Source organism: Phyllostomus hastatus, unplaced genomic scaffold (assembly GCF_019186645.2).
Source record: "Phyllostomus hastatus isolate PE091 unplaced genomic scaffold, TTU_PhHast_1.1 phas_scaffold_345, whole genome shotgun sequence".
NCBI lineage: Eukaryota > Metazoa > Chordata > Mammalia > Chiroptera > Phyllostomidae > Phyllostomus > Phyllostomus hastatus.
Genome location: NW_025334024.1, coordinates 489,220 through 512,715, shown reverse-complemented (window position 1 = coordinate 512,715; position 23,496 = coordinate 489,220). Strand labels below are relative to the sequence as shown.

The window sequence follows — 23,496 nt, the reverse complement described above, 5'->3', positions numbered from 1 at the left end:
TTCTTAGAGGAAAATCTATCTCCAAAAGGTATCACAATAAAGATGGTTTAAAAATCACAATATACCCAAAAGCATAGAAGGAAAACATCATGAAAAATGCAAACAACAACAAAAACCCCAAGTATACAATAGAGGCTAATCAAAGTCAAAGATGAATTTCTATTTTTTAATTATTATTGTTTTTTATCCTTACCCAAAGACACTTTTTCATTGCTTTTAGAGAGGGGAAGGAAGGCAGGGAGGAAGGGACAGACAGACAGACAGACAGACAGACAATTACTTGGCTGCTTCCAACACGTGTCCTAACCAGGGAACAAACCCACAATCTAAGCATGTACTCTGACCAGGGATCAAACTCACAACCTTTCGGTCCATGGGACAAAATTCTAACCAACTGACCAACATGGGCCAGGGCTGAATTTTTATTTTAAAGAACCCATTACATAGACAAGCTAAATGATGTAACAGAAAAGCAGTAAGAAAAATGAGAAAGGGAGGGCTTTTAGGTCAGCAGAGGTCTAGTACTGGATGAAAGTGACCTAAGGGAGGTAACTGCGTGCAATGTATGGACCAGACGCTGGCTGGGATAAAACACTGGACCACAAAAAGCCTGTCCATGGTGGGGCATCAGGTGAGACAGAAGCTTACTGAAATGGAGAGGTGGCAACACTGAATCTTTTTTAAATAGCTAAGATTTTATGAAATTAATAAATATATATTATATATATGCATATCAGTTAAGTTTTCAACCAGAGACACTGATATATATTAAATAAGCAATATACTAAGAAATTTATTGCAAGGAACTGGCTGACAGCAGCCATTTTCAACCTTTTTCATTTCATGGCACACATTAACTAATTACTAAAATTTTGCAGCACACCAAAAAACATATTTTTTTGCCGATCTAACAAAAAAAAGTAAGTATAGTTTACATTCATTCACAACGGATGGCTATTGTGTTGGCTGTTGTCATTTTTTTCTTTTATAATCTAAGGGAAAAAGAGGTCAGTGCACCTGAGTAAATAAATAGTCAGGCACTGCATGTTTTAAAAATTCTTGAGGCATATCGGTTGAAAATTGTTGGCTTTACAGTATTGTAGGAGCTGACAAGGCAAGTCTGAAATTAAAAGCTCTGCTTGCCTTAAGGTCTTAGAACAGTTATGTATCAGGCCAACCACATTACCTGGGATACTCTACCTTACTCCAGTTAATAATCATTGTACACACACCTAAAAATTCACAGCAACAACTAGACTACCACTGTAGCCTGACCAGGTCAATCAATCAAACTGACCACGTCACATGTATGTACACATATACATATGTATGCATGCATGCACTGCAAGCAAACACATGCACATACACATGAAGACCTATCTCTTCTCCAGGCAGTGAAAGTAAGATGGTTATGTTTTATTTTTCCTTATCATTGTTTCCTAATTTTCCAAAAGGTGGAATATTGCTTTAGCAATAAAGGTTATTTTTTAAAAGAGCAAAAGAACCTACCTTATAACTGATTATTAGGGAAAGAGTATTCAGTATTTCTTTCACCTTTAAGTACAACGGCAGTCAGTTGTAGGTATTTCTTAAAATGGTCTTTATCAGACTGAGGAAGTTCCCCTTTGTCCTCAGTTTGCAAAGAGTATTTTTATCATGCATGGGTGTGGAATTTTGTCAAACATTTTTTTTGCACCTTTTGAGATATTCTCATGGTTTTTCTTTTTATTATGTCAATATGGTATATTATAGTCATTTCTGAATGTTAAACCAAATTTGTTTTGAGACAAGTCCTACTTGCTCATAATATATTACCTTTTTATACTGCTAAATTCAATTTGCTAAAGAGTTAGGATTTTTACAGCTATATACATGGGAGTGTTACGATACAATTTCTCTTTTTCATCACAGCGTTCTCTAATTACGGTACCAAGGCAATCCTGCTTCATGGAACAAGGTGAGGTGTAACCCCTCCTGCGCTGTGGAGGATCCTGCGTATAACTAACATTACCTATGCTTTATGGATGATATAAATCACCAGTGAGGCCATCTGGGACAGAAAGTTTGTGTCAAGAATCTTAATTAAAAATTCAGTTTCTTTAATAGATACAAAGCTATTCAGGTGATGTATTTCTTCTACCTTCAGCTTTTAGGTAATTTGCATCTTTTAAGGAATTTGTCTATTTCATCTGAATTGCCAAACTTACTGGCATAAGTTGTTATCCTTATTCTTTTAAAAGCTATACAATCATAGTGATGTTCTGTATCTCTCTCACGTCTGATATAAAAATTTCATGTCCTCTTTTTTTCTGATTAAATCTGGCTAAAGATTTTTCAATTTTATCTTTTCAAAGAAACAACTTTTGGTTCCATTAACTTTTCTCTATTATACTTTTTAAAATTTTCATTTTGATAAATGGAAAAAAAAGCATAGGTCAAAACTCTACTCGCATTCACATTTTTGAACACTAATAAAAGATGAAAACTGCCCTGGCTGGCGTAGCTCAGTGGACTGAGCTCAGGCTGTGAACCAGGCATCGCAGGTTTGATTCCCAGTCAGGGCACATGCCTAGGTTGCAGGCCATGGCCCCCAGCAACCACACATTGACGTCTCTCTCTCTCTCTCCCTCTCCCTCCCTCCCTCCCTCTCCCTCTCTCTTCCCCTCCCTCCCTCCCTTCCCTCTATAAAAATGAATAAATGAAATCTTAAAAAAATATAACTTATAAAAAAGATGAAAACTGTCAACCTAATAAAGAGAATCTATTAAAAGTCAATAGGTAACAATTGTGAAAGACTCAAAAAATTTCCTCTAAGACTATAAACAAGACAAGAATTTCCACTGTTGACTTTTATTCAGTGCTGTACTGCAGGTCCTACATAGTACAGTAAGACATGACAGAGAAATGAAAAGTATACAGAATGGGAAGGGCAAAGTAAAACTGTCTTTACTCACATTCAACATAAACATCTATTTAAAAAATTCAGTGGAATCTTAAAAAAAAACCTACTATTATAAGTGAGTTTAATGAACTTGCAAGACAGGTCAGTTTTTAAAAATCAACTGTAGATCTAGGCACGACCAATAAACAACAGAAAGCTGAAATTTAAAAAACAACAAAACAATTATAATAGCATCCACAAAATGAATTACTTAAGAATAAAATATGTGCAAGACCTCTCTTAAAAAACATAAAATTTCATTTTGTTAAAATGACAATTTTCTCCAAATTGTTCTCAATTCAACATAAGTTCAATAAAAATTCCAGCTGACTCTTTTTTGTAGTAATTAAAGAAGTGATTCTGAAATGTATATGGAAATGAAAAAGGACCTATTATAGCCTAAGCACTGCTGAAAAACAAAAAAAGCTATCTGATTTCAAAAAGTAGTATAAAGCTACAATAATCAAAACATTATGATACCGGTATAAAGACTGATAGACTCACATGTCTACAATCCAGTCATTTTCTATAAAGATGCTAGAATAAGGGTGAATACTCTTATGCAAAACAACAACAGCAGTAGCAACAACAAAATTTAACCTTACTCTATACAACGATTTCAAAACAATATAGAACTGAATACAAGAGCCAAAACTACATAACCTCTAAAAACTAAATAAATAAATAAAATCTTTATGGAATTGGATTAGACAAAGATTTCTTAAGACATGAAAAGCATGAAGTATCTAAGAAAAAAAAGTGTTAGGTTATATTTCATTAAAACAGAAACCTTTGCTCTTCAAAAGAAACTGTTAAGGAAAAGACAAGCCACAGACTAGGAGGAAATATTTGCATAACATAAATCTGGTATCTTATTTTAAAATATATAAAGAACTCACTAAGGTATAGAATATATTTCAAAAACTCTTGGTAAGACAACCCAACTTTTTAAAATGTACAAAAATGATAGATATGAAAGAATAATATTTCACGAAACATGATACATGGGTGACAAAAAAACTGTTTTTAAGTATGTGAAAAGATAATCATCATTTGTCATTAGGGAAATGGAAATTAAACCCACAATGAGATGCCACTAGATATCCACTAGAATGACCAAAATTAAAAGACATCATACCAAGTGATGGTGAGAATAAAGAACAACTAGCCTCTTATTCATTGTTGGTGGGAACATGAAATTACTATATACAGTCACTTTGGGAAACAGTTTTGTAGATTCTTAAAAAGTTAAAACATTCTCCTACTATATGACCCAGAAATCCCAATCATAAGTATTTACCAAAGAAAAGGTAAAACATATAGCCACACACTATTTTGTACGCAACTAGTCATAGCAGCTTTACTCATACTAGTTAAAAATTGAAAACTGCAAATGTCTATCGACTGTTGATTATATAAATATATGTATCCAATGGAATACCATGCTAAGTGAAAGAACCAATCACAAGACTTCATACTGCATGATTCCATTTATATTCAATACGAGAAAAAGAAAACCTACTGTGACCAAGCATATCAATGGTTTCCTGGTCCAGAGGGTAGGATGACAGTGTTGATGACAAAGGTATAGTTTTAGGGCTAACAGAGGTGTTGTAGGTCAGACTGTGGTGGTGAGTACAAAGCATTTGGGGAAAGTGTAGAGTCGTGATTGTGGTGGTGAGAACATAATTGTACTGATCTGTTAAAACATCACACTTTACACTTAAAACCGCTGAATTTCATTTAATTTAATTTATATCTCAATAAATTTCTCAAAGAGAGAAGGTGGAAGAGGATATTCTCTTTAGGAGGAGTTGCACTGCAGAGGAGAGCCAAGAACTGAGGTGGCAACTGGTGATAAAAGTGGGGTTGGAATTAATATTTAAAAGAAGCCGGGGGAGATTTCCAGCCAAGATGGAGGCAAAGGTAGATACACTTTTCTTCCTTGCATAACCAAAACAAAGAACAAATTTAAAACCAAGAAACAACCAGATCAGCTAGAAAATCAAACTGTATGGAAGTCTAACAACCAAGGAGTTAAAGAAACATTCATCTAGACTGGTGGGAGAGCGGGAGACAGGCAGCTGGGACAGAGCAAGACTGCAGCACGCAAGGCAATGGCTGGTGGACCTGGCGACCCCACATTTGCATGCATTAAACCTGGAGAAACAACTGGGGGGTGAGAGAGACAGCACAACCCAGGATTCTAGTGTGGGGAAAAGAAAGACTCAAAAATCTCTGGCTGTAAAAACCTGTGGGGGTTCCATCAGCAGCAGGAGAAAACTCCCAGCCTCAAGAAGAGTTCATTGGAGAGACCCACAGGGTCCTAGAATATACATAAACCACCCACCCAGGTATCAGCACTAGAAGGTCCCAATTTGCTTGTGGGTAGCGGGGCGGGGGGGGGAGGGGGTGACTGAAAGCCCAAGGAGAGGAGAGCAAGAGGCACTGCTCCCTCTCTGACCCCTCCTCCACATACAGCACAACAACGTAGCTACATGGGTTGCCCTGCCCTGGTGAATACCCAAGAGTCTGCCTCCTTACAACATAACTGGTGCACTGAGACGAAGAAATATTGCCCAAATGAAAGAACAGATCAAAACTCCAGAAAAACAACTAGATGATGAAGAGATAGCCAACTTCTCAGATGCAGAGCTCGAAACACTGGTAATCAAGATGCTCACAGAAATGGCTCAGTCTGATCACAAAATAGAGGGAAAAAAAGTGAAGGCTATGCAAAGCGAAATAAAGAAAAGTAAGGAGCTGGAAAGAAGTATTCAAAGTCATGAAAGGCAAGAACTTACATCCAGGATTACTCTATCCAGCAAAGCTATCATTTAGAATGGAAAGGCAGATAAAGTGCTTCCCAGATAAGGTCAGGTTAAAGGAGTTCTTCATCACCAAGCCCTTGTATGAAATGTTAAAGGGACTAATCTAAGAAAAAGAAGATGATCAAAAATATGAACAATAAAATAACAACAAACTCACAACTATCAACAACTGAACCTGAAAGAAACCAAAAACCAAAAACCAAAAATGAACTAAAAAAGACAACTAAAACAGGAACAAAATCACAGAAATGGAGATCACATGGAGAGTTATCAGTGTGTGTGTGGGGCCGGGGAAGAATGGGGGAAAGGTACAGGGAATAAGAAGCACAAATGGTGGGTAGAATATAGACAGGGGGAAGTTAAGTATAATATAGGAAATGGAAAAGCCAAAAAACTTATATGTACGACCCATGGATGTGAACTAAGGGGGAAGGGGGTGCAGGTGGGAAAGGGGATGCTTCCTCTCTTTGGGATGCTGGTGGGAAGGGGTGTGTAGGACGGAGGGGAATATAGGGGAGAAAAAATAGGACAACTGTAACAGCATAATCAGTACAACATACTTTTTTGAAAAAGGCGGGGCTGGGTATTTTTAGTAACAAAAGGAAAAATGACAGCTTTGTTTACATGCTGATGAGACTACCCCACACTCACTCCCTCCAAAGGCAAGCTGAGAGAAGGCAGCACTACTAGAACAGTGGCTTCGGCAAGAACGGCAGACTTAGTAGGCAGACAGTAGAACCCACGGGACAGTGGGAAGGCCTCTGGAATGTATACTCAGCTTCTCTAGACTAACTGTGAGAGCTGTTCCAGTTCCTCAAGGGCTCCCCCTCAGGGGATAGAGCCAGAGACTGCTGCAAAGCTGGGAAGCAGTCTGACTTTCACTGCAAACCTTTATTACTCATCAAGTTAAATAACTGATTCTGCATAAGTGTATACATACAGTCTCACTTAAGTAGAGACAGTGGTTTGTGTAGCACTGGAGAGGGAAAAATGAAGACTGGCAACAAAAGGCAATGGGCTTCTTTCTGAGGTGACGAAAATGTTCTAAAATTGATTCTACTTTAGTGACGGTTGCACATGTCTGTGAATATACTGAAAACCATTTTAAATGGGCAAGGTGTATGGTATATCGATTATATGGCAATAAAGCTGTTATTTTTTATATTTGATTATTTTTATGAGTAAGAGAGAGATTGGTTGTTCCATTTATTTATACAATCCTTGGTTGATTCTTGTATGTGCCCTGACTGGGGATTGAACCCACAACTCAGGCATATTACAATGAACTTCTAAACAACTGAATTACCTGGATGGGGCTAAGCTGTCTTAGTTTTTGTTTTAAGCATAAAGTAGTGTTTCCTAGGGATGGACTGCTGGGTAAATGATAGAATTTGTCAAAAGAAGTGGGCCTTATGATGTCCAAAGGCGCACCACCACCAAGGCCAGGGTCAGAAGCAGGTGTCCAGACCAACACAGCCCTTCCCGAACACTCACCGACAAGAAGCAGACCTCAGTGTGACCCCTAGAGAAATGTGCATCCAAGACCCAAGAAACTACTATTGTGTGATCAGAGGGCAGCAGGGCACTGGCTGGGCAGAGAGGGACATGTAAAGGAAAAGCAGCTCTGCAAAGAACACTGCTATCCTTCTATACAGCTCTCACATGGATTGTGAGGCCTATGCTCAGGGCCACTGTCTCTTGCTCCAACCTGTCCAGACCACACACTGCAGGTCCGGCCACATTACTCCTCAGCACAAAAGTGTCCCGTGGGTGGCCCTTGTCCACAAAATGACCCAGTAAGAAACCTCATCAACACAGCTTCCATCTGTCCCTGGGAATGTCTGCAGCTCAGCTAAGCAAGTTCAGTACAAGTTGTACAAGGTACTGATGGCACAGAGCTAACTAGGGGACAGGTATCTTCCAACATTGCTTCATGAACCCCCAGGCCACTTTCATTCACTGTTTCTTCTACTCAGTGGCACATTTAAGCAGAGAAGTCCATTACAACAAAATTTTTTCTAAAACCACATGTTTGAGGAAAGGATATGGAATAATTAAACCTTAAATACTTAAATATTAACTTTACAGGGTCTAAGTTACTTCATCATAACACTGATGGAAAATGATAACACAAGAGAGTAAACAGGAAGCTTATACCTGTCTCTATAGAGCATCTCAAAGGGAGAACCTGAAACACTGATGAGAAGATTCATCACAAATGAACACTAGTCCCAGGCAACAGACGTGGTCACATACTTATGCAATGAAACATTTCTAATGCTCAGGCATGCAGCCAATACGACACCATAGCCATCAGTACTGAGACACACACAAAACAAACAAAACAAAACAAAACAAAACAAAACAAAACAAAACAAAACAAAACAAAACAAACACATTCCAAGTTCTTGCAGCTGAACATGTTCTACCAAGGCCATCAGGAAGGCGGACCTCAGACAAAGCTGGGGCAGTGAAAACCTCTTGTCCCATGCCTGCAATGACTGACAGGAGCCCCACCCCGTGGGCATGTTACCCCCACCAGGAAGCCAAGACAGCCCCACCACTATTCCCACAGTTGAGGTCTACCAGCCATGTCATCTTACTGCTTTTAAACAGTACAGTGCATGGTGGCTGAAAAACTGCCTTCACTCATTCAAATCTTTGGAGGTATGCATCTTCACAAATCGATTCTATGTGTGATGAAACAAATTTAGCATTAAGTAAGAAAAAGTTATTGTTGAAGGAAGTGTCTCACCCTAGAATTTGCAAAGTCTCCTTTTCATCCTCACTCTGAATTTAAAAAGAGGAAACTCTAAGAATTGACTTCACGAATACCAGACAAGTCTCCAAATATAATGTGCTTAAGAAAAACAGTATCCCAGCAAGTGGAATCTCACTGTGCAGAACCATGTAAAAAGCCAGCCAGCCTCCTGCACCAGCAATCTGTCACCAGGTAAAAATGCTGGAACCCTCACAAGGTCAGGTGGAATACATGGCGTGCCTAGGCAGCCCACTGCTGCTCCTGGACAGGGACACCTGCTTCAAGGCTGTAGGAATCAGAGATCTGGTTCATCTGTGGGTATTGTATCATTGAAGTATGCTCCCAATATAGACACTGGGAATCATATAGCAAGTTTTGTTCTCCTAGTTCCTTCAGGAAAGACAAAGCCCAAAGGCAGGAGGGGAATGGGGACGGGGGGTGCCTCTGAAAGCCCCAAGGAGAGTTCACAGAGAGACACACTCAAGACTGACTAGAATGCAAGAAGAAAATACGGAAACATTGGAAAACAATACTGGAACATCAAAAAAAATCTAAATGTTACCAGCTCTCCCCAGGCAGATGGCCACTGCCTGTGTGAAGTGCCAGTGACCTACAGGCCAGTGCCAAGGTAAGACGGAGGACCAAGTGGCCACAGACCCTACCCACTGGCTAAACTACCCACTTACTCTCAGCTGAAGCAGGCCTTCAGGACATGGGCAAATGGCCACAGGAGTTCCTGCAAGGACCAAAAGTCATGTGAGCAAATACAGTGATGGTAATCATGAAAGGGAAGAATAAGCTTTTCATTAACCAGACTGTTTTGCCTGAAAAACCTAATCAAGGTTAATGACTCAATAAAAAATTTCAAAACTATCACCTGTGATGAACGTCCCACTGCCGAATAAGGTGCATGCTCTGCTTCTGAAAATTAACCAGCTATGACATCAAACATCACTACCAATGCAAAACAAGACCTCCCAATCACAGCACCTCCAGCATAAAATGAGGTATTTAAAAACAGCTCTAGCTGGTGCAGCTCAATGGATTGATCACCAGCCTATGAGCCAGAAGGTTGCTGGTTTGGTTCCTGGTAGGGGCGCATGCCTGGGTTACAGGCCAGGTTCCCAGTTAGGGGCGTGTGAGAGGCAACAGGTTGATGTATCTTTGGCACAACAGTGTTTCTCTCCCTCCTTTCTCCTCTCTCTAAAATATATATATACGGTAAATAAAATCTTAAAAAAAAATAAAAACAAAGCCATTGTTTTATTAAAAAACAAAATAAAAAGGAAGATGCTTATTTTTCCTTCATCTTAGAATAAGCAGACATATACTAAAGGGTGAGTAGTTTTCTCTAATGACTGCCGCATGCAATCATCTATTTATAGTGAGTACTTGTGCTCTGCTTAATGGGATGTGGAACCATTAAATATCCCCATGAAATAAATAGAGAGGGAACATGATTATTCTCATCTTGTAGTTAAGGAGATCAGGACTCAAAAAAGTTAAGTGACTTTCTAAGATCATAAGAAATGGAACTTTGGGTTAATATCCAAAATATACTCATATAAAGAGCTCATAAAACTCAATACCAAACAAACAATCCAATTAAAAAATGGGCAGAAGGCCCTGGCCAGGTGATTGGAGTGTTGGCCATACACCAAAGGGTTGCCAGTTTGATCCCCAGTTGGGCACATACCTGGGTTGCAGGTTCCATCCCAGGTTGGGGTGTGTGCAGAAGGCAACCAATCAATGTCTCCCTCTCCCTCTCCATGATCATGTCCTCAGGTAAGGATTTAAAAAAAAAAAAATAGGTAGAGGACCTAAAAAGACACCTCTCCCAAGAAGACATACAAAAGGCCAACAGATATATAACATTCAATTTCACTAGCTATTACGGACGTGCAAATCAAAACTATAATGAAATACCACTTGACACCTGTTAGAATGGGTATTATCAACCACACAAGTAATAAGTGTTGGAGAAGCTGTGCAGAAAGGAAACCCTAATTCACTGCTGATGGGAATGTAAACACAGTGCAATATACAGATCTTGTATCATAGAAATATATACCTGTAACCTGTATGATCCTATTAACCAATGCCACCCCAATAAATTCAATTTAAAAAAGAATGAAATGTAACTTAGATAGAAACCAAGGACGTCTGCCTTTAATTCCTGCCTAAATCCTCCAAACCTTAGAGCTAGTGTTATTGATGAGTGCTGGCCCAGAGCAGAGGAGGGGTGGCACACAGGAGAATGCATTAGCTGTCCTGGCCAAGAGCCAGGCCCAAAGTGAGACGACTCCCATCCACTGGAGTAACGGAGTGAATGCAGACAGATGTGATGAGCTTTTAGTACTTCAAGGCTGTCTCACATTATACTATAGCCAGCAAATAAATGATTGTGAAAGGATTCTGAGAACCTTACCATGAACTGTTTGTTGCTTTTCACTGTCAAAGCACAGTATTTTTTTCATTCTCAAGTTTCTGGTCCTTATCTTTTAAAAGATATAGTATTTACAGATTACAAACAAGGTACAATCTGTTTTGAGTTTTATAAATTATTCGTCGCCAGCCCTAGTCAGGTTGCTCATTTGGTCAGCTCATCATTCTGATATACCAAGTTCGCAGGTTTGATCCTGGTCAGGGCACATACAAGAATCAATCAATGAATGTATAATAAAGTGGAACAATAAATCAATGTGTTCTCTGTCTCTCTCAAAAGTCAATAATTTTTTAAAAATCAGTGCTGTTTCTCAACAAGTCCAAATGAGACATCTTTTTCCATACTACACAAAGCAATCTAAGATTCAATGCAATTTCTATCAAGATACCAATGATGTATTTCACAGAACTAGAATATATATTCCAAAAATCTATGTGGAATCACAAAGACCCCAAATAGCCACAGCAATCTTCAGAAAAAAGGAACAAAGTTGGAGAAACAGCAACACTACCTGATATCAAACTACACTACAAGGTTTATTCAAAACAGCATGGAACTAGCATAAAAATAGACATATACATCAATGGAACAAAACAGAGATCCCAGAAATAAACCCAAGTGCTTATGGTCAATTACTTATTTGACAAAGGAGGCAGAAACATAAAACAGGAATAAAGATAGTCTATTCAATAAATAGTGTTGGGGAAAATTGGACAGATGGGGGGGGCAGGCAAGAACCAGACCCCTTTCTTACACCATACACAAGAATAAACTCAAAAGGGATTCAAGACTTAAATGTCAGGCTCAAAACCATGAAAATCCCAGAAGAAAACACAGGCAGGAAAGTCTTGGACATTTCAGGTAGCAGTATTTTTTTCTGATGTATCACCTCAGGCAAGGAAAATAAAAGAAAAAATAACCCTCAAAAACAAACAAACAAAAAACCATTAACAGGACTTCTGGTCAAGATGAAGGTATAGGTAAACACAGCTGACCTTCTCACACAACCACAGCAAAAATTACAACTAGTCTACAAAACAAACATTACCCAGAATCATCAGAAAATCAAGCTGTATGGAAGTCTGACAGCCAAGGAATTAAAGAAGCTACATTCATCTACACAGGCAGGAGGGGTGGCAGGGAGGGACACGAAAATCCAGAACAGGCAGTCCCAAAACCATGTGTGCATGGTAAAAATTGGGGGTTTTTACCTCGGGAGCGAGGGATCCCAGCTCCATACCAGACCACCCAGCCCAGGGTTCCAGTGCCAGGTAAGTCCCAATAACTTCTGGCTGTAAAAACCAGGGTGGGTTGGGGCAGCAGCAGAAAACTGCAGGGTTCTCATGAGTCTCCCTCCTTTCAAAGGGCCTGCAACAGACTTAGGACATACACAGACTCACTCCCTCAGGGCTTCAGCATCAGGGCAAGAGCTGGAAGGGCACCAGTGACATATGGGGAGAAACTGAAGTGTCTGACATCAGGGCTAGGGCTGAGAGACAGCTTCCTCCTAGACAAAACTCTAGAGGCCAGGCAGTGGCACTGTACCCTCTCCAAACCCTCCCCCATACACAGCCATAGAGCAGCAACATGGGTTGCCCTGCCCTGGTGATTACCTAAGGATCCCACCCATCCAACATACTGGTGCACTTTTCTACAATAGGCTGGCCACACTACTAGACAGGGAGTCAAAGCAGCTCTACCTAATATACGCAGAAACGAACACAGGGAGACTGCCAAAATGAGGAGACAAAAAATATGATCCAAATGAAAGAAGAGAACAAAACTCCAGAAAAAGAACTAAACAAACTGGAGATAAGCACTCTACCAGATGCAGAGTTCAAAACACTGGGTATTAGGATGCTCAAGGAACTCACTGGGTAGGTACCTCAATAGCATAAAAAAAAACCCAGAAAGAAATGAAGGTTACATTGAGAATAAAAAAAATCTACAGGGAAACAATGTGGAGTAGTTGAAGCTGAGAATCAAATTAATGGGAACATAAGGAAGAAAAAAACATTCAATCAGAATAGCAAGAAGAAAAAAAGAATCCACCTTCCCCCCCCCCAGGACAGGATAAGGAACCTCTGGGACATCTTCAAACGTACCAGCATTCGAATCACAGCGGTGCCCAAAATTGAGGAGAAAGAGCAAAAAGTTGAAAACTGATTTGAAAAATCAATGAAAGAAAACTTCCCTAATTTGGTGAAGGAAACAGAGATACAAGTCCAAGAAGCACGGAGAGTCCCAAACAACATGGACCCAAAGAGGAACACACCAAGACACATCGTAATTAAAATACCAAAAGTTAAAGATAAAGTGAGAATCTTAAAAGTAGCTAGAGAAAAGCAAAGCGTTACCTACAAAGGAGTTCCCGTAAGACCGTCAGCTGATTTCTTAAAAGAAATGTTGCAAGCCAGAAGCGACTAGCAAGAAGTATTCAAAGTGATGAAAAGCAAGGACCTACAACCTAAATTAGATTACTCTATCTAGCAAAACTCTTTTAGAATTAAAGAGCAGATAAATAAAGTACTTCCTAAATAAGGTAAAGCTAAAGGAGTTCATCATCATCAAGCCATTATGTGAAATGCTTGAAAGGGAATTATTTAAGAAAAAGAACATCAAAACTACCAGCATTAAAATGGCAATACATTTACAACTATCAACTATTGAATATAAAAAACAAACTAAGCAAACAAGCAGAACAGAAACAGAATCATAAATATGGAGAACATTGGGGGGGAAGGGGGAGAATGAAGGGAAAGGCGCAGGGATTAAGAAGTACAAATTGGTAAGTACAAAATAGACAGGAGGATGTTAGAACAGTATAGGAAATGGAGTAGCCAGAGAACTCATATGGATGACCCATGGACATGAACTAAGGGAGTGGGGGATTCTTTTTGATGGAGGGAATGGGAGGTACTGGGTGTAGAAGGGCAAAGGGGGAAAAACTGGGACAATTGTAACAGCATAATCAATAAAATACATTAAAAAAAAAGAAACTGTAACACTGGGAGATTCTGGAAGTACCTAATCAGCAAATGATAATAAAGAACAATTTTATAGCACCAATTTTTACTAAAATGCAATATGAATAATGAATGCCATTAACATTCATATAATGCTATGCTTATAGATTTACTTTCTTAAAAATAAATCTCATGAAGTTTTCATGGAAAAAAGAACAATCAATAAAATGAAAAGACAACCCACTGAATGGAGAAATATATTTGCCAGTGATAACATCTGATATAGTGTTAATAATAAAAATTTCTAAGAAACTTATAAAGCTCAACACCAACCCCACCCCCCAAATCCAATTAAAAACACGCAAAGGACCTGAATAGACACTTCTCCAAAGAGGACATGCAGATGGCAAACAAACACTGAAAAGATATTCAACATCACTAATCCTCAGAGATATGCAAATTAAAACCACAATGAGATACCACCTCACACTGGTCAGAGTGGCTATCATCAATAAATCAGTAACAAGTGGAGAGGAAACCTTGGTGGGAACTTAGATTGGTGTACCTACTGTGGAAAGTGGTATGGCATTACCTGAAAAAATTAAAAACAGTCTTGGCTGAAGCATCGTCCCATACACCAAAAGGCTGTGAGTTTGATTCCTGGGCAGGAGACATACCTAGGTTATAAGTCCAATCCCCAGCCAGGGTATGTATGGGAGGCAACCAATTCGTTTCTCTCTCACGTTGGTATTTCTCTCAGTCTCCTTCTCCCCGCTTCCTCTCTCTTTCCTTCCCTCTCTAAAATCAAACATATCCTCAGGTAAGGAAAAGAAAAGAAGGGAGGGAGGAAGAACGCAATATGACCCAGTGATTCCACTTCTGGGAATTTATCTAAAGAAACTCGAACCACTAATTCAAAAGAATATATGCAACCCTATATGTTCAATGCAGTATTATTTACAATAGCCAAGACCTGGAAACAACCCAAGTGTCCACCAGTATATGAATGGATAAAAAAAGCTGTGGTGCATTTACAGGACAGAATACTACTCAGTAGTTAAAAAAAAAAAAAAAAAGGAGGGAAATCTTACCCTTTGTAATAGCATAAATGGACCTACAGAGTATTATGCTAAGTGAAATAAGCCAGTCAGAGAAAGACAAGTGCCATATGACTTCACTCATATGTGGAATCTAATGAAGAAAATAAACAAAATAGAAACAGACTCACAGAGAACAAACTGAGAGCTATCAGAGGAGAGAGGAGTTTCAAAGCTGGGTGAAAAAGGTGAAGAAATTAAGCAAAACAAAAGCAATGCTGCCCCCTCACCCCCCACCCCCCACCCCCACCAATCCCTGGCTGGTGTGGCTCAGTGGATTGAATGCCAGGGTGTGACCCAAAGAGTCGTCAGTTCGATTCCCAGCCAGGGCACATGCTTGGGTTGTGGGCCAGGTCCCCAGTAGAGGGCACTTGAGAGGCTACCACACATTGATGTTTCTCTAATTTTCTTTCTCCCTCACTTCCCCTCTCTAAAAATAAATAAAATCCTTTTTACAAAAAAAAAGTAACACACACACACACACACTAGACACAATAGTATGGTGATTACCACAGGAAAAAGGAGAAAGTAGGTAGAAATGGTGTAAGGCAGAAAATAAATGGTGATGAAAGGAGACTTGACTTGGGGTGGTGAACACAATATAATATGCAGATAATGTATTATAGAATGTATGCCTGAAACCTATATAGTTTTTTTTTATTTTATTTTAATCATTGTTCAAATACAGTTTTCTCCTTTTTACTCCCAGTCCAGCCCCCCCCTTCCACCCCTCCCCACTTCCCTCCCATTACCACCCTCCCCCTAGTTTTTGACCATGTGTCCTTTAAGTTTGTTCCCGTGAACCCTTCCCGATGTCCCCTGAAATTCCCTCTACTCTCCCCCTGTGGTCACTGTCAGCCTGTCCTCTATTTCAGTGTCTTTGGTTATATTTTGCTTGTTTCTTTGTTTTGTTGTTTAGGTTCCTGTTAAAGGTGAGATCATATGGTATTTGTCTTTCACTGCCTGGCTTGTTTCACTTAGCATAATGTTTTCCAGCTCCATCCACGCTGTTGCAAAGGGTAGGAGCTCCTTCTTTCTTTCTGCTGCATAGAATTCCATTGTGTAAATATACCAAAAATATGGAATGCTTCACGAATTTGCGTGTCATCCTTGCGCAGGGGCCATGCTAATCTTCTCTGTATCGTTCCAATTTTAGTATATGTGTTGCCGAAGCGAGCACAAAACCTATACAGTTTTATTAACCAATATCACCCTAATAAATTTAATTTTAAAAACGAGACATCTTTTATTAAGGGGGCACAGTGGAAATGAACAGTTTCCTCCATGACAGGTCTCTGGGCCCTCAATGACTGGAGGGAGGAAGATGGATGTCAGATGACCTTGCTTACAACAGGCTCAAAAAGGTGGAAGAAAACAGAATGAGGCCAGCAGTCAAGATACAGTAAGGAGTCACTGCTAGTTCAAATGCTAGCTCTGTAAAAGAAGGTATAATGTAATTTTGGGAACGCCTGCCAATGTGGCCTTTGGCACTTCACAGGAACAGAGTAGCAGAGGGTATGGAGTAACTTGGACCCTACTGCACAGCTGGTAAGAATGTAAAATGGTACAGCCATTGTGGATAACAGTATGTCACTTCCTCAAAAAACTAAACACAGAATTAGTATCTGACCCAGAAATTCCACTTCTGAGTATACATGCAGAAGAAATGAAAGCAGAACTTCAAAAATAATGTTCATAGCAGCATTATTTACAATAGCCAAGACATGGAAACAACTCAAGTGTCCATCAAGGAATGAACAGATAAAGAAAATGCGGTTTATTCATACAATGGAATATTTTTTGTTAGCCTTAAAAAGGAAATTTTGACACATGCTACAACATGGATAAAACCTGAGGACACTATGCTGAGTGAAGTCCAAAAAGCCAAATACTATATGATTCCACTTATATAAGGTATTTAAAGTCTAATTCATAGAGAGAATAGATGGGATGACCATGGTCATTTATAAATTACTAGTCATCCCAGTCTGTTTTGGTCAGGCCTTCTCCCCTCTGTCTTCCTCCTCCCACAGGAAGGCCTTTTCCTAACCCCGGCCTCTTCTCAGCAGGAGCAGATACACCAAGCGAGGTCTTCTTGTACCCACACCAGGCACTCTGGCCCCAGATACTCATCCAGGTGGCTCCTGCAGAAAGCTGGAAAAGGCTGTGCTATAACCAAGGGAGCACTCACTGGTGCTCAGGAATGCAGAGTAGCAATGCCTGGGCCACTGTGGTCAGCCACCTCTGGGAAGTGCCCAAAGCCAACTCTAAGTAACAAAGCTGTTTCTGCTTGTGGTGGTCATGCAGAGGCACCTGTCTGTGTTGGTGTGGGATCCGGGAGGTAGCAGGTAAGTAATAGGTCAGAAGGCAAAACAAGCATAAGCTGGGTCCCAGCAGAATTGAAGGGGAGGGGCCTAGGGAAGGCTGCCAGACATCTCCTGCCCTGCTTCCAGCAGGGCCACCTACTGTCCCGGCAGGTGGACAGCAATACAGCTCTGCTGGTCACCTCAGAAGTACACAGGATGAGCAGGAACACTGGCTGATCAATTCAGCGGTACCTTTCCTTTCTTCCTTTTTATTTTTATTTTTTATTTTTGAAAGAACACTGGGAAGAAAATAATGAACAGCAGTAAGTCCTTCAAAACACAAATCAAGTGGAATTACTATAATCAATATCTGAAATCTATGTTTAAAAACGATCCTACAAATAGGTCTTTTTCTTTTCACTAAACTACACCCACTTCTCCCAATCACAGGGCCTCTCTGGGCTCCTGCAGGCCACACCACCTGGGCACCCTATGTACCTCCCCCCAAGCACCTCCAGGAAATCCACATCTATAGCTTTGAATCCCAGGAAGACTGGCTCCCTTGCTGGTTTTAACAATGCAGAAACTGAGGCACCAGGTTCCACTTTTAACCCAGTATTTCAGCTCAATGGAGTGACCACTATTACTGAACAGGGCTGCAGTATGCACTCCAAGTGGCCTTGATAAACATCCCACATGTACAGCAGACACTGGAAATGGCTTGGGCTAAGGCCTCAGAGCAGCTAGGCAAGCTCTTTTTCTGTATTACCCACATTGCAACTGCAAGTCCCCAGCAGGAGTTTCGTATTGTCTACACAAGGTTCCATGTTTGTAAAGGGAGGCAGGTTAGCAACACTGCAAGGAGCAATGCAGACAAATTCATTTGTTACTGGTACTGAATTTACATGCTGGGTTCATCATCACACACCTGGAAACGACCTTGGTGAGATCTTCCCTTCCAAGTCCTTGACCTTGCTCAGAGCTTCTGTTTAAACTGAAATGGGTGTTAAGAAAAATACAGAACACACTTGACCTTTTGCTGATTTTGTTATCTGACCAACAGGAAATCTACACATATATTCTCTAAACTTCATTTTCTTAAGGAAAGAGCCAGCAGATTCCAGAGTATCCTTGTTGGGAGGCCCTTGGCTGGGTGTCTCTGAGGGTGGCTTTCTAAATGCTGCACGTTCATTCCTCACACTTCCTGAAAAGCCATGTCTCAGAGAGCCATGTTCTGGAGTTGAAGGTAAAAAAGAAAGGAATGGCTTAGACAACGAAGAACCAACTAGCCTGACACCAACATGTTTTCCTTTATATAGCACCAGAGTTTCAACTATTTCCACCTAGGGAGCTGCCTGCAGCCAACTTCAATAATGATTCAGACACTGTTCCCTTCACCTGAGACAGGGACTTGTAACAGAAATTAGACCAAGCCCTGGCTGGCGTAGCTCAGTGGATTGAGCACGGGCTGCGAACCACAGTGTCGCAGGTTTGATTCCCAGTCAGGGCACATACCTAGGTTGCAGGCTACAGTCCCCAGCAACCGCACATTGATGGGGTTTTTTTCTCTCTCTTTCTCCCTCCCTTCCCTCTCTAAAAATAAATGAATAAAATCTAAAAAAAAAAAAAAAAAAAAAGAAAAAGAAAAGAAATTAGACCATATAGCTGACAGTGACACTGCCCCCTCATGGTAGTAAATTCCATGTGTCTTACTTAAAGTTTTAGTTTTAGCTTCAGTGTTGTTTTCATTTTTGTTTACCTAAGATTCTGTAACATTATTCATAGCCATTTTAACTTGCCTGGTTAAAAAAAGAACAAATAATTTAATAGATACAGATGCCATTAATGATGTTTTGTTGTGTCTCATAAACTACTTTTCCATAATATTACACATGGATCAAATACAACACAAGCAAAGAACAGTAACTTAGGAGCTTCTCCCTAAGCTTGCTGTGTGCTAATTTCACAGGCAAAAGTAAACATCATACACACCTTCCATTTGTAAAGCAACATCTGAATGATTACCAATCAGTTCACAAAGCAAAAGGAACTAGTTAACAATAATTTTAATATCCAAAGTCCTTCACTCAGAACAAATTTCTTCTATGTCCATATTGCCAGTTACTTACGAAACAAAGCTTTCCTCTGCTTCAGATTTTAGCATTCCAAAATCCCTTTTAAAGCAACACTGCCAATGTCTTCGTGTAAAGGCCTGGTCCTGCATCATTTACAACACCTGGAAGCGACTGAAGTGTCCACCCATAGGCGGAAATGAAAAAGAAGATGTGGTACATGTATACAATAGAATATTCCTCAGCCACAAAAATAGAATGAATCTTGCCAGTTGCAACAACATGGATGGACCTAGAGGGTATTATACTACAACAGTCAGAGAAAGACAAATACCATATGATTTAATTTTATGTGAAAGTTAAAACACAAAACAAGTGAGCAAACAAAACAGGAACAAAGCCATAGATACAGAGAACTGATAATTGCTAGATGGGAAGGGATTTGGTGAGCTGGGTGAAAAGGGGAAAGGGATTAAGATGTATAAATAGCCAGTTATAAAAACAGTCATGGGGATGCTAAGTACATCAGGAAATATAGACAATAATATTATAATAACTTTGTATGGTATCAGATAAACACTGGACTTATGGGTATCACTTTGTAAGTTATTTAAATGTCTAATCACTATGCTGTACACCTAAAATTAATATAGTACTATATGCCAACTGTAATTGAAAAACAATTTTTTAATTTTAAAGCTATGGTTCAAGACTAAGGAATTGCTCTAAGAAAAAGGGCAAAACCAAACTATACCAGCCCTTAAAAAAGTATAAAAACAAATCTCCACTGGTTCAAAATGATGGGTCAATAATTTGTCTTCCTGATGGAAGAAAAATAAATGCTCTTCAGAGAATACATAATAATAATAATAATAATAATAATAATAATAATAATAATAATCTGCTCCAGAAAACAGACTCTCTGAAACAAGATCACAAATGCACCTCTGCCCTCCACACACCAATCAGTACCTTCACAAAACAAATGCTAGAGGCAAAGAGCTCAAAAATATTTTTTTGTTGTTGTACCTCTATGTTCATTGCAGCATTATTTACAATAGCCAAGATTTGGAGGTAGCCAAACTGCCCATCAATAAATGAGTGGATAAAAATGCTGCGGTACATGCACTCAATGGAGTACTACTTGGCCATTAAAAAAGAAGGAAACCTTACCTTTTGACAGAATGGATGGACTTGAAGAGTATCATCAGCTAAGTGAAGCAAGCCAGTCAAGGAAACAAATACCATATAGTTTCACTTATATGTGAAATCTAGTGAACAATACTAACAAAACAGAAACAGACTCATAGACACAGGTAACAGACTGTCAGAGGGCAAGGGCTGGGGAGTGAAAAAAGTGAGGGGATTAAGCAATAACAAAACTCACAAGCACAAACAACATGACAATTACCAGAGGGAAAGGGGGATGCAGGAAAGTACGTAGAAGAGTAGGCCAAAGGGGGGATAACTGGTGACAAAAGGAGACTTGACTTTGGGTTGTGAACAGACAATATAATATACAGACAATGTATTATAGAACTGTCTGTTTGAAATCTATAATTTTATTAACCAGTGTTACTCCAATAAATTTAATAAATTTCTTAAAATCTTTTGTTATTTTTAATGATAACCAAGTAAAATTTCCATGAAAGTCGTTTTCCATACTTCAAATGCCATAAACACTTAAGCAATGCTTCCCTATGAAGTGACAAGCTGACTTCCTCTGGTGGAGTAGTGACCCCACCTAGTTGCAGGGACCTGACTTAGGCTGTGCCTGGCAGCAGCCTTGGGCTTCTCAGGCTGCTCCTGCCTCCTCACTTTGATTCAGCAGTCTTGACTGTTCTGGCTAGTCCTACTCTGATCCAGCCGTGGTTGCCAGCCACAACAGTTAGTAATGACACAGAAAAATTCTCATTTTAGCTGTTTTTACATCCCTAAAGGCTGTTGTCCACCTCTCTGAACCTGAAACTGGAATAGAATTTCACAAGAGGCACCTTCATATCCGGTGCTATGAGATGTTTACATTTTTGTCTATACTATAATGAAAGTGATACAGAAAGATAGCATTCACCACATTCTTGTATAAAAGCTACAAAACCCTAAAAACAAAGTGTTGTAGATTCCAAAATTAGCACCATATATTTTAACCAGTTGATAAATACATCTGTGATGATTTTTACATTATGTGTGATCACATTCTGAAATCATATAACTTAAATCTTAAAATATTTAAAAGATTAAGGGCCCACAGTCCTATTTTTGTTACCTGCATTAGCCAATGTGGGTGCTTTCAAGAATGAACGTCCCTTCCAAACACAAAAGCAACATGACATTCATGTTAGGGATGACGGCATTCTAGGACAGCTGCTTCATCTACTATGCAAGGGGGCTTCTTTTTCATGTGTGTGCATGTGTATGTTAAGGGCTGCAAGAAGAGGAAAAAATTTAGATCCATCAGTACTCTTCTGAGTGCCCACAAGACAAATCTGAGTAGTGAAATATCCTACTCAGTTACAGCATGACTCCCTCAGCTGTGGGCAAGGTACTCCAGCCTCCACACGACCAGGCCACATGTCTGGATTCCAGCTGCAGCCCTGCTATTTGGCATGGGCTCTTGGAGTCACGGGCTCCTCACAGCTCTTGTCCAGCCCCACAACCCAGAATGTACCCCCTTTCTGTCTCCATGGTACAGAGTAGATCACTGCAAGACTGGGCCCTGCCTGTACTCCTACAGTAACTCCCCTACTTTCCCAGGAAGACCCCTTATTTCTGATTCTGGCTGCCTCCCTTGGCCTCACCATTCTTCCTCAAAGTCTGAAACCTGCTCCAGACAGGTAGAAAGCCCTCTCAGTTATCCTAAACCACTACCTCTGCCCTCTCCTCAGGAAAACTCCACAGAATTTCTATTCCTGACCTCCCAGGAGGTCCACCCAGGACAGCAGGCCCAGGAGTTACTCAGGACTCAGGCCTCTTTGGCCTGGGCACAGTTGTTATAGTGCAGGCTTAGGAGGAACTTGGAGAATTACCAACTGCACTTTCTCTCAGTGTCAGCAAAACCCCGGAGCAATGAGCTGCTCATTCAGGCCCAGTGACCACCTTTGTCACAATTCAACTCTAAAACTGAAGGTTTCATTCAACTTACTTATGCTCCATAGTTACACCTCAAAAACATTACCAAGTGTTATGTTCTTTGGTTATTGTTAAAATGTGAAATTCTCAATAGGGTATCAACTAAGAAATACCCCATCATAAAAAGGCTCAGCCCCAGCAGCACTGAGGACAGTGTCCACCCATCTATTTAGAACAGAGTCTAAAATGTACAGTTACACATGACATGAAAAACACTGAAGCCTGAATGAAACATAATAAATACTCAATAAATGTAACCCAAATCCAAGCTGTAAAAACATATCTATAGATATTAACAGTAATCTCCCAATATCATTAGTTTTGCTTTCCATGGTCAACTGCAGTCTGAAAATATTAAATGTAAAATTACAGAAGTAAACAATTCATCATTTTTAAGTTGCACCATATTGAGTAGTGTGATGAAATATCATGCCTTCCCACTCTGTCCCGCCTGGGATGTGACTCATCCCTTTGTCCAGCGTATCTGCACTGCATATGCTACCTGCCACTTGGCAGCCATCTTGGTTATCAGATCAACTGTTGTGGCTGGCATCCAAGTGCTTGTGTTTAAGTAACCCTTACAGCAGCCTAACACTACATCATGATGCCTACATGATTCACCTCCACTTCACTCATCCTGTAGGCAATGAGTATCTCACATCATCACAAGGAGAAGGGTGAGCACAGTATAATAAGATGCTTTGAGAGAGAAAGAGACCAAATTCATGTAACTTTTATTTTAAAGCGTTGTTATAATTATTCCATTGCCAATCTCTTACTGTGCCTAACTTATAAAGTGAACTTTATCATGCATATGTATGTGGAGAAAAAAACACAGTATATAGGGTTTGGTACTATCCAGGTTTCAGGCATCTACTGGGTATCATGGAACATATCCCCTGCAGATAAGGGGGACGATTGTTTTTTAAAATGCACACTAGTTCCAG

At 39.9% G+C, this 23,496-nt stretch overlaps 1 protein-coding gene and 1 non-coding gene across 6 annotated transcripts in view; both read right to left on the bottom strand.

Moving 5' to 3' along the window:
• Positions 1-23,496, bottom strand: part of ANKRD11 (ankyrin repeat domain containing 11) — a 222,621-nt gene that overhangs the window by 71,724 nt on the left and 127,401 nt on the right. The gene's annotated exons all lie outside the window — the stretch shown is intronic.
• Positions 16,116-16,222, bottom strand: LOC123806208. The gene has a single exon (XR_006783444.1). It is a non-coding gene; the product is annotated as a U6 spliceosomal RNA (small nuclear RNA).